The following is a 10,823-nucleotide window of genomic DNA, read 5'->3' as shown; positions in this document are numbered from 1 at the left end:
GAACTTTATTCAATTTTAGTAACTTTTTGCATTCGAGAACTTTTTTGATTGCATGAACTTTTTTCTAATTCATGACATGTTTTTGAAATCTGTGGACATTCTAATTGTGTTCATATTTTTCCACGAGAAATCACGTTTTCCTAAATAGTGCGGCTAAAGTTTAGTTATTAGAAATTTCATGTTTCAATATTTGACTAGGGCTTAATAGGTCTAGTAGTTAGCCAACCATGCATCAGAGCTAACTGGCGTGGGAATCGAATCCTGACAAGAGCGACATTTTGTGGTGGTTTTCTTGCGCCATAAACACATCTTTGCACTGCCTTTGCGTTCATGGGCCAGCCCACTAGCGTGCTGCAGTGGGCGCCAGTTGCCTCAAGTGGCCCATAAGCATCGCTGCAAATTTTACTGTTCTGAGACATGTGGTAACTTGTATTGCCATTTCGAGATGATGGTGAGACATGGGATCTCACAAATGGGCCAAGCTTCAAAACCCCAGTAAATACCATCTCCAGTGCGTTTTTCTCTTCTTTTTTGTCAAACAGATCGTGTCTATTTATTCAAATTTAGAAACAGAGTGTATTGAATTAGTATGTCCAGTTTAGTAGTGTAAAGTTTTTTTTCTGGGGGTAGGGAACAACTGCTACCGAGCTGTGAGTGCTATAGGGGGTCAGACCAAAATTGGACAACCAGCTACTTTCATCACTCTCAGAAAAAAGAAAATCATTTTCTCACTGTATCCAACTTGCGAAACCTAATTGCCTGCAATAACACTCATGAAGATCGAACAATCCAAACAGTAATATATAGAAGCCTAACAAGTTCCTATAATCAGTTAAACCAAATAATAATATCCAGAGCCTTTTAGATTTCTCTCCATTTTAGTCCCGTCCTTTTATAGTTCTTGTTAATGTGAGTCAGCCAATTGTGCAGCTGAGATGAAGCATGGAAATTAGTTGCAACGGTTGAACAATCACTCATGTTTTTACTATGGGTATATATTGATATAAATTCCGTACGTGTTAGCAGAGCAACACTTGACCAGAGCCTTGACGGATCAAAATATGCACTATATCTTTTTTTGTAAAACTAGATGATGATAGTTTTCTTTTAGATAAATGATGGGAGTAGTTGGCATTATTGATTGATTACTCTTTTTTGAGCTGATGATAGCCCCTTGTGCTTTTTATTCTCATTTGGTGTGACAAGTGCAGCTGGCTCAATTATCGCTGTAAGTACTAGGCATTCTCTTCCAGGAAGAGAGTTCCTTATATACTGGTCAAAACTCCCCTCGACCTTCCATGTGGGACTAAACTCCCACCCATACTAGTAGACTGCCCGTGCGTTGCCACAGGCATTTGAATTTGTATTGGTTGCATGTAAAATTTTACATACATAAAAAGATAGGCAATAACAAATAAAAAAATAATTGAAATCTAATTCACGTGCAATGTACTTCGATAAAAAAAAAGTAATTCGACCCTATACACCTGATGCACAAAATAAAGAAGTTGGTACACAAACATTGAACTCTTTATTCTGCAATACAAATGATAATAACACTTGAATGCCTTTTTTAGTTCTTAAAATCGATTGCCTCATGAAAGCATGTGCATTGTTATTATCCATTAATTAAAAACCACACATGAAGGATTTTTTCCTTTAAACAAATGTTCCAAGATGTTACAACCAGAAACTTAATTTCAATATGCAATTGGCTGGCAAACTATTACATAATATGGATTTAGGGGCTTGAAACCATACAATTTGCCATTTATAAAGTACTACAGAAAAACACAACTTCTAGAACATGCTACTCCTACCTCTCTTGTGACAGGTAGATATATCAATCTTTGATAATATTTTTTGTTTAAAATTTTATTGGCATTTATTTGTATTTTTATAACAATTTTTCAATTTTATTTGAGTTATGTAACTTCATATTTGGTGTACCGGCTCAAAAGGATTTTCACATAAAACTCAAAAGGAAATGGGTGTGTTGTAATAGGAGCTATGCCATAAAAGGGAAGTGAGCAACTCCTATTCAAACACCAACCAACTCAAGAGAAACCCTAATTAGAGATACACTCAGACATTAACATCAAATATAAGGGTGAAAGGGTGAATGGCATGCAGCATCAATTGCGAATAAAAAGGTTAAAACTTGCCCGGAAAATACTCCCTCCATTCCTAAATTTAAGTATTTTTAGAGATTCCAATACGACATATGGATGTATATATATACATGTTTTAGAATATAGAGTTCACTCATTTTGCTTCGTCCACATTGAAATCTCCAAAAAGACTTATATTCAGGAACGGGGGGAGTAGGTCACAATTCACAAATTCACAACATACTTTCTCCTTGTATTAGCACAAAAGTCAAATAATGCACTGTAGGACTGATGAGAAGGTATATAATATTAGTCTTATCGGTTGTTCATTATTCTATGAGAGAGAGAGAGAGAGAGAGAGAGAGAGAGAATCGACACCCCCAAATTGTCTCCGTATGTCTAGGCTATCCGAAAACCCATTCCATATGTGAGAAGGAAGTAGGTAAGGACATCTATAGACAGCACGCTAGATCCAGCAAAGAAACACAGTCTTCTAAAATATTACAAAGCATCCCAATGATTTGACGTTATGAATTGCTACAAACTTAAATGCTTAATACAATCAACACAAAAGCTACCAGCATGCTTCTCCATTTTGAGCCAGTCCACCTATTGAGGACTTCTTGATTAAAACCTGCAATCATTCTATATAGCCTGCAAAATAGGAGGTAAATATCAGAAAATAATGTACAAATAATAATTTCAGAAATATTAAGGGAAAATATTTTAGGGTATGAAAGAAAATCATCCGCGCAAACCACAAGACCTTTAGCTTGATAACAACAAAGTTCAAACAATCAGACGTAACACATGAGACAGAAGTCTTTCATGATAAATTGGTAGTGGCTCACCTCCGCTCGATGTCGTCCTCCGTCTTTGTTGTGTCGCTCCTTTTGAGTGTTGCTTCTACTGCTGCCACTTGGTGAGCGCACTATTGATCCATCCTCACAAACAGAGCAAAGTGCTAGAGCCCAAAGTTTGACGATGTCGATTGGATGCGCTCGGCATTCATGAACCTATGCTAATGAACAAAATCTGACATTTGTAAATTTTATCAAAATATGGAGGATGCAACTACAGAGATAAAATTATAAATTATTTCAATTAACTAATAATTTAAAGCAAGCATGTTCATAATATAGCAAGGCGGGTCATCCAATGTTAATTGTGCCAAGAACTTAATTTTTTTCAATCAGACCTTGATTTTCCTTAGATGAAATTGTATCTGGTGTGTATGAAGCATGAATAAATAAATTTAAAAATGGAACAAATACACAATCAAGGATTCTAGTCAAAAATATTCCACATCAGCTAAACATCATTGCATCCGCAACTAATCAGAAGTGGTTATAAAAGTGCAGCAACTGCACAAACATCTCAATTCACAAATTGTAACCCTATTCACTGCTCCTGGTTGTGTGAAATTTCTTCAGCAAAGAGAAAAACAGAGACAGGAGAGAGCGGCAGTGATGACGTGCACCGTCTGCCCTCACCTCGCAGCCTTGCAACATCTAAGTCAAAAATGCAGAAGCGCACTGTTAATTCATTCCATTCCATTTTTGAAATTTTCATGACAACCTTGAACAGAAATAGTGATTTGACTTCCCAAGTACAAGGTTGAACTTAGTGAATAAAAATAAATATATGAGAAAGCAAGAAACGTTGCTTACCTCAACCAATGACGACAGGTCTGCTGCATGGAACATGCCAAACGTGAGTGTGTGAATGCTTCCCCGCAGCGACATGGCATCACATGTAATACTGTTTAAGTTACCATATTCTTCCTCCACAAAATAAATTATGTACACCTTAGTTTATGCACCTAAGAATGACATGATGAATCATGGGTAAACTATAACCAGCCTATAGTCAACTTTTTCTTATGACATTTATAGTACAAATAAATACTCTATTCACCTTTAGGTATGTTGCATTTGCTGCTTCACAAGGAAGAGTGGGAGGCTCATGAGCTGAGACCTTGAGAGCACGTCCAAGTAGCTGAGTAGAAGAGCGTTCGTCCAATTCCCAGTTTCACTACCACAAATTCGGTAGACCAGATCATAATTTCAGTACCACAATTTAAATTTTGAAAACAAGTGGAGGTATCGTAGTAATAAAAAAAATACCATATCCATTTCAGTACAAAATTGAAAGCCAATTTCAGCATCCGATCCATCGCAATGTCAATAATTAATTGAAATCTTAGAACCGCTGAGTCAAAATAAATATTAAATTAAAATCTTATAGGGACTTTGTCCTGTTTAGGAGTTGAGCCAAGCCTATCTGATTTTAGAGTTTAGGGTTGTAGTGTCCACTTAGACAAGCGAAAGCTGAAGATAAAAGAACTCACAATCCTAATTTGAATTTGCTGAAACCGGAACTGTTTTTAGTTTCAATATTGAAAATCAATGCTTCTATAATTCTTTTAAGATTGGTAATTGAAAAGCCAATTATTTATTTATTTATTGTTATTTTATGTAGTGGGGACCTAGTAGACATGCATGTTTAAAAAATCTCGTGACGTGGTTAAAACACCCCTGCAATAATCCTCGTATTATACTCAATCTAGGAATCTGTACACTATCTAATTTTGTCAGTTTATTGTTTGCTTATGTTTTGACTTCAGGTTTGTAACGTACTTGAACATTAAGAATCTAGAAAATCATAATTTAGCCATCACAACACAACGCGGAGTTCTACAAACCTATAGGCATACTGTGTGCATATATACAGACACAAACACATCGACTAGATGGTTAACAAATTCATTTGGAACTCATGAATAAAACCTATAGGTACGTCATGCCACTTGATCAGTGGTACAACCTCGTGAATAAATCAGAGCTTACCTTTAGATGAGCAGATTCCGTTGTCCCAACAAAACCGCCCACTTCGCTGAAGTGTTGCTGCTGGTGAAAGGCAGAGCACCAACACTCTGAAGACGTGGATCAAGTGATGGTCTGTTCATGGAGAAAACAATGACTGGGTGGCCTTCCTCTGCCCGGGGCTGCTGGCTCGACAAGGGGTTGGCACCAGGGTGGTGGGTCAGCACCGTCGCCCATGGCGGCGTCAAGCTCCGACAACCGGACATCGCATGGCTGGGACCCGCGCACCCCCACGGCTGTGATTTATCCTATTCATGGGCAGGACCAGCCAACTGCAATTTGAAATGAATAGTCATTTTGCCATTAATATCTAAGATAACGATGTTGTACAACCATACAAATAAAAAAATCGAATGAAGTGGTATAACCAGAGAGAGGGAGAGTGGAATCATTGATGAGCACAGGGGCAGACATCGCTGGCAGTTTTTTCCTCAGTGAAACTGATTGTGATAACAAGCATAGTGGTGATGCCAACAAAGTCCTACAAATCCAATGGCTTCCCCTGATGACAGGGTCACACAAGTCAACAACTCATTCATGAACTGTATTTTTATATCCAGTAGCAAACAAGATTTATTTTTTGTGTTCAAAAGTTGAATAGATTCCACTTGAACCTCAAGAACAAAAAGAAACCTCACGCTTAGTTAAGCATCGATGAGTGGCAACAAAGGGAAAACAAAGTGCGAAAGAGATGTTAACTGCAAACTGCAGTATCTTCATATGTACTTCCCTTGTAGTTTTTTCTTTCTACAGATTCTGTTGGGAAGGACCCAACGGCCAATCTGTTGATACAATAAACATGAGAAATACCACTTAAGCACAATACCTTCACCAGCTGGCCATTGCACGGGGCAGCACGACAATCAAAGAGTCAGCAACTAAGCTGGTAGTGGACAGGCTGTCAGGCTCTTTCACGTTGTGCTCGCCGGCGCACCCGCCAGGCAGCTGGCCGCCCTCCCTCAACTCTGCCCGCTCACTGCCGGCAGATCAGCACATGGTTGCATCAGTCGGCAATACAACTGCCCATCAAAGAGAAAAGATATAATTAGCACAAAACTGGGATTAAGAAAAAATTAAACTTGGCATAAACGCCTAATCTAAAGCTGCAATTGGAAAGCAAACGATGTTAGCTCAGATATAGGGTATAACAAATGCATTTTCTCTGCAAATTTATAAACCAGTAATATAACCACAATTGTAGTACAGAAAAAGGGAACAGTTGGTTTGATTTACAACAGATATACAACCATCCACTTGCACCATAGGGTACCCTGCTCCCTCGAGCATCCAGTTGAAAGGTATTCAGTTGCCATGGGGAACTCCACCCAGATTTCAGACTGGGATGATTCAATCACGAGAAAGATAGCAGCACTGTGCTTTTATTGCTGCCATAGCGCGTCATCCTCCCTGATCACCCTAGCCGCCACCATTTACATGGAGATGTCGGTTGGTATGGTAGACTGTCAGGCCATCCAAGTTCATCAGCTTCAGAATTCTCTTTTGAGTTGCATCTGCAAGTGTTGGATTTCATGATCAAAGCAGTGACATTCGATCGAGCATGCCAATGGATAATCATTGTCGGCCGGTACCAGATATAAATCACTTGGACTCATTGAAGATGACGACGAAGCACCCGTGCCGCTGACCCTCGATCATCTTCTCACAGCGTCGTGAAGCACCACAACTGCGCTATGGCGAAGAAGTTTTTTTTATGTGAAGTGAACCATGAAAAGTTGGGAGTACAGGAACCATGCTGAATCTATTTTCGATTGTCTTACTTGTCCAATATACAGGCACCACTTTAGCTGAAAAGTTCTCAAATAGACATTTCCGTGAAACATGGTAATAATATTATTAACATATCAAGCTGAAAAGAAAACTTCATATGGAATGGAATGCTTCCAGAAAATAGTGATGCATTGACCATTGATTTGCATTGACCATTGATTGAAAGTGCACTAAATCATAATGTATATTCAAGTGTCGATAACTTCAGGACATAGTTTTGATTGTTGAAAGTCTAGTGGCATTCTTTTAAAAATGAAAAAACTAATACCATGCCATTTCAGATGCAGCAACAGTATAAACACTCCAGAACAAAACAAAACACAATCTATTTTAGAAACAATGCCGGTGAATTACCTTAGGTACTGTAAAATAACCTGACTAAGTAAATGAGAAATAAATAAGTAAATGCAAAATAAAAAGAGAACGTCAGCAGTGTCTCTCAGCCCTCCCTATGTCACCCTTCATTACCTCGGCCGGACAGTGCCTAGATCAGATGGTGGTGAGTCAGATCTTGTGGTACTCCCTACTTGCCTAGAGCTTTCATCTCCTTCACCCATGTCATAAGCTTCATGCATTTTGGCTCTCCACCTCACCACGACGCGGACAAACTGAAGACATTGGCATCAAGGGATCACGGTGTCATGCTCTGTAGTAAGATCATTAGTTGTCTTCTTGTACTTGCACACATAAACCGATAAACCATTAAATGCCCAGGTTTATTTCAAATGCACTGAATAACGGCCTATGTGTACACCATACATCAGGAGCAATTGGCGATGGATCAACAGAAAGCCGCGTCGCTCTTTCCCATCCACCATACATCAAGAATACATATCAGGCAAAATTCACTGCACTCAAAAGCACATTTTCATCAAGCAAATATCCTTTATGTCCATCTACGGGGCCGATTGTAGTGTAAAAAGTATAAACATCTCGCCTTCTATCGAAACAAATACGTGGTACCCATTGACTACAGTGAATCACAAAATTGAGAACCATTTTAGTATCATGGCTGAAGCCACAAAACCATCAATGGCTAACTACAGTATGTGTGCACCTTTGAGGCAAAGAAAACCTGCAATTCCTCACGAATACATTGATCATGTAATAGTCAAGAGATGTTACTGTGGTAGAAGAAAAACTGTGAACTGCAGCATATCCACAAAACAATTCAACAAGCCTGATATATGATCCATTAGTGCACATGCGTGAAAATTCATTAGTGCACACGCGTGAAAATTCAGATTTGACGCCTGATATATGATCCATTAGTTTCAGATATCTACTAATTATATCAGCTCATCATCAAGAACCATTTAAGCACAAACACATCATATCTTATTAAGTTAGAAGAGAAGAGGCAAACCAGCATCTAGTACCATGGTTGCACTGCAGCTCCAGCTAAAAATGCTCCAGAAATATGAATAATTCGGTTTCATCGCTTATCAGTGTATCCTCTTGAAAGCAGTGTTGATATCAATCGTCAGAACAACCTTCAATCAAATTGTAAGATAGAAATAACCAACTGATTATTATTGATAAGTTTGCAAAACGTGTTTTGAGTTTTCCAACCAAACTTTAGTGAGAACCTTTTCTCTATTGTGCCTAAATTGGACATCCAAGAGGAGAACCCTCCCTTGGCTGTACTGTACCTCCTTCCTGACTACCTGTACAGATGAGATAAGACGGGGGTCAGACGGAGAGAGAGGAGGAGGAGGAGGAGGAGGGGGTACGGGATTGCTATCATACCACCGTTGGAGGAGGAGGGGAGCAGCAGATTCCTCGTGCCTGCGGTCGTTCGGCATGGTCGGGTGGCTAGGGTTTCCAGCGTGAATATGGAGTGAAGGAGGGCGGGCGGATCTGACCGCTGCCTCGGCTGCTCGGGTGGATCCGTGGCCTGGGAGAGGAGTCGTCGCCGGCGGTGCGCGGTGGAGTGGAGGCCGGGGTTGGAGAGGAGGACGGTGGCTCGCTTGGGGGATCAGGGGCGAGGCAGGCGGAGGGAGGGGCAACAGCGGAGCAGGGCGGCTGGGGACGGCGGCGGGCGGCGAACCCTAGAGAGGTCAGAGGACCGAGCGATAGGAGAGGCGAGACCGAGGGAGAGGGAGGAGTTGGATCAAGCGATTTTTCGCGTTACATGCGAGGGAGCCTCGTCCCTGGTTAAATTTCATAGGTTTTTTCATAAAAATTTTTCCTCCGATTTTCTCTGGATGGACCGAAGGTTTGGCACCTTGACTTCGTGGAGGTACGTTGGCTTCGTGACGGGCCGGGGGGGGGGGGGAGGGGTCGCTGGAGGTGGGAGGAAGGACGAAAAAAAACCAATAAAGGTGGGACGAAATTGACCGGTGGAGGCTATCAAATGCTGCATTAGGAGTAGAGATAATGATTCCATAAATGCTCCTCTGAGATTTATCCAGAAATTTATTTATTTAAGGGCCTGAAGACCATCTAACTTTCAGCGGCCTAACTGCAATAACACTCATGGGCGATCGAACAATCCAAATAGTTGGGCTTTGGGCTCACTGAATCATAGCCAACCCATTCAAGTGCAGTTATGTTAACACTAACAGGGGATGCCTGACCACTGGCCTGAGATATCACATGGAGCTAGGTACCGAACTTGTCTTTATATATACTAGCAAACCCCGCGCGGCGGCACGCCGCGCCTCTCGATACGGTGTGTTCATATGAATTGGGTTTACTATTTACAATAAGTGTTATTAGCTCATGCTGATAAAAACCTTGTACTGTATAGAAATGTGGAAGCAGGAAGACATCATTTTTATGTTCGGACATACTGCATGTGGTAAGGTATGATCAATGTACCATGCTCAGGTGAACCAAAGTACTCGAAAGCCAAACACTGCAGGCTTTAGAAATTAACTTGTAAACATATTTAAATGGAAGACAACATGCCATATTTCACTGGAGCACCAGTTTTAGTATCATCCTCCCCACCAGTAGCTAAAGCAAGAAACACCACAGAAGTAGCTTTGCTTTTAGGATTTGAATCATCTTTTGAAATGTTGACCTAACCATTCCTTCTCCTGCAAAATCACTTTCTAGAATACACAAAGCAAACTCTACTATCCCGAGGTGCAGTCCCATCATTATGAACTCCAGCAGCCTGATCTGCAAGTGCTAATCTGCATTGAACAGCCGGGCCTCATGCATGCATGCACGCAGCCTCATCGCCGACTTCGCGCTGGCGGCCCACCAGGATCAAGATGCAAACAACAAATTTTATTGGCCTGACGAACTGCATGTTTGACCCCTCAAAAATAGCTAGACGCACGCATGGAATAGGTAAACACGTTAAGAAAAATTTCATCCATGGCCTACAGTCACTAGGGGAACTGTACACACCAGCCTCCCAAAGTAATGCACGCGTCCATACTCGGTTGGCTCTCACGTTGCTGTCAACCAAGTGGTGAAATGTGAGAGCGAAAACGACAATCAAAAGAAAAAATCACAAACCAGTAAACCGCAGCGAATCAAAAGCATACACGATCAACGACAGCCCACACAGATGCATGCGCCATGCACGTAAACTGACGGGTACACAACCGGGTGCACCTATCAGCACCATGCCCACGCGCATGCGCCATGCAAGCAGGCGCACGGGTACACCACACCCATCGGCACCGGGCGCACGTGCATGCGCCATGCATGCAAACACGCGGGTACCCAACAGGGTGCAACTAACAACACCAAACACATGTTGACGCATGCACACAAACCAATGTGCATGACCCATGCAACCAAGCACTGCCGCAGACATACGGCTATCTCATCAAATTGCAAAATTGGCAATAACGGAAAAAATGAACAGTCAATCAACCAAACCAGCGGGCAGACATCCGAGAAAATACAAGAAAGAAACAACGAAATACCAGACTCTATATCAGACAAACAGCCAGTAGCAGCAACCGAATCACGTCCACACGACTCCGCCGCACAAAAAGGGCCACCTGCCAATGTAAAACAAACCAAAAAAATAAGCGCGGGAACAAAGAGCGGCCACCAATATGAGCCAAACTAA

The 10,823-nt window shown here is 41.2% G+C and overlaps 1 long non-coding RNA gene across 6 annotated transcripts; it reads right to left on the bottom strand.

The window, feature by feature from the left end:
• Positions 1–2,467: 2,467 nt before the first annotated feature.
• On the bottom strand, positions 2,468–8,901 carry LOC123040201 (uncharacterized). Of its 6 annotated transcripts, XR_006418075.1 has the most exons (13): positions 8,534–8,901; positions 8,374–8,451; positions 8,164–8,277; positions 7,253–7,392; positions 6,775–6,801; positions 6,586–6,680; positions 5,823–6,507; positions 5,365–5,498; positions 4,961–5,268; positions 4,029–4,145; positions 3,782–3,933; positions 2,963–3,146; positions 2,468–2,765 (listed from the first exon to the last, which is right to left on the bottom strand). It is a non-coding gene; the product is annotated as an uncharacterized lncRNA (long non-coding RNA). The 6 variants fall into 6 exon arrangements; XR_006418076.1 differs by having other exon boundaries at positions 6,586–6,801; XR_006418074.1 differs by having other exon boundaries at positions 6,586–7,392.
• Between the last annotated feature and the right edge of the window lie 1,922 nt (positions 8,902–10,823).

Source organism: Triticum aestivum, chromosome 2B, assembly GCF_018294505.1.
Source record: "Triticum aestivum cultivar Chinese Spring chromosome 2B, IWGSC CS RefSeq v2.1, whole genome shotgun sequence".
Taxonomy (NCBI): Eukaryota; Viridiplantae; Streptophyta; class Magnoliopsida; order Poales; family Poaceae; genus Triticum; species Triticum aestivum.
Note: the sequence above shows the minus strand (reverse complement) of the source record. Positions and strands in the feature narration are given on the sequence as shown.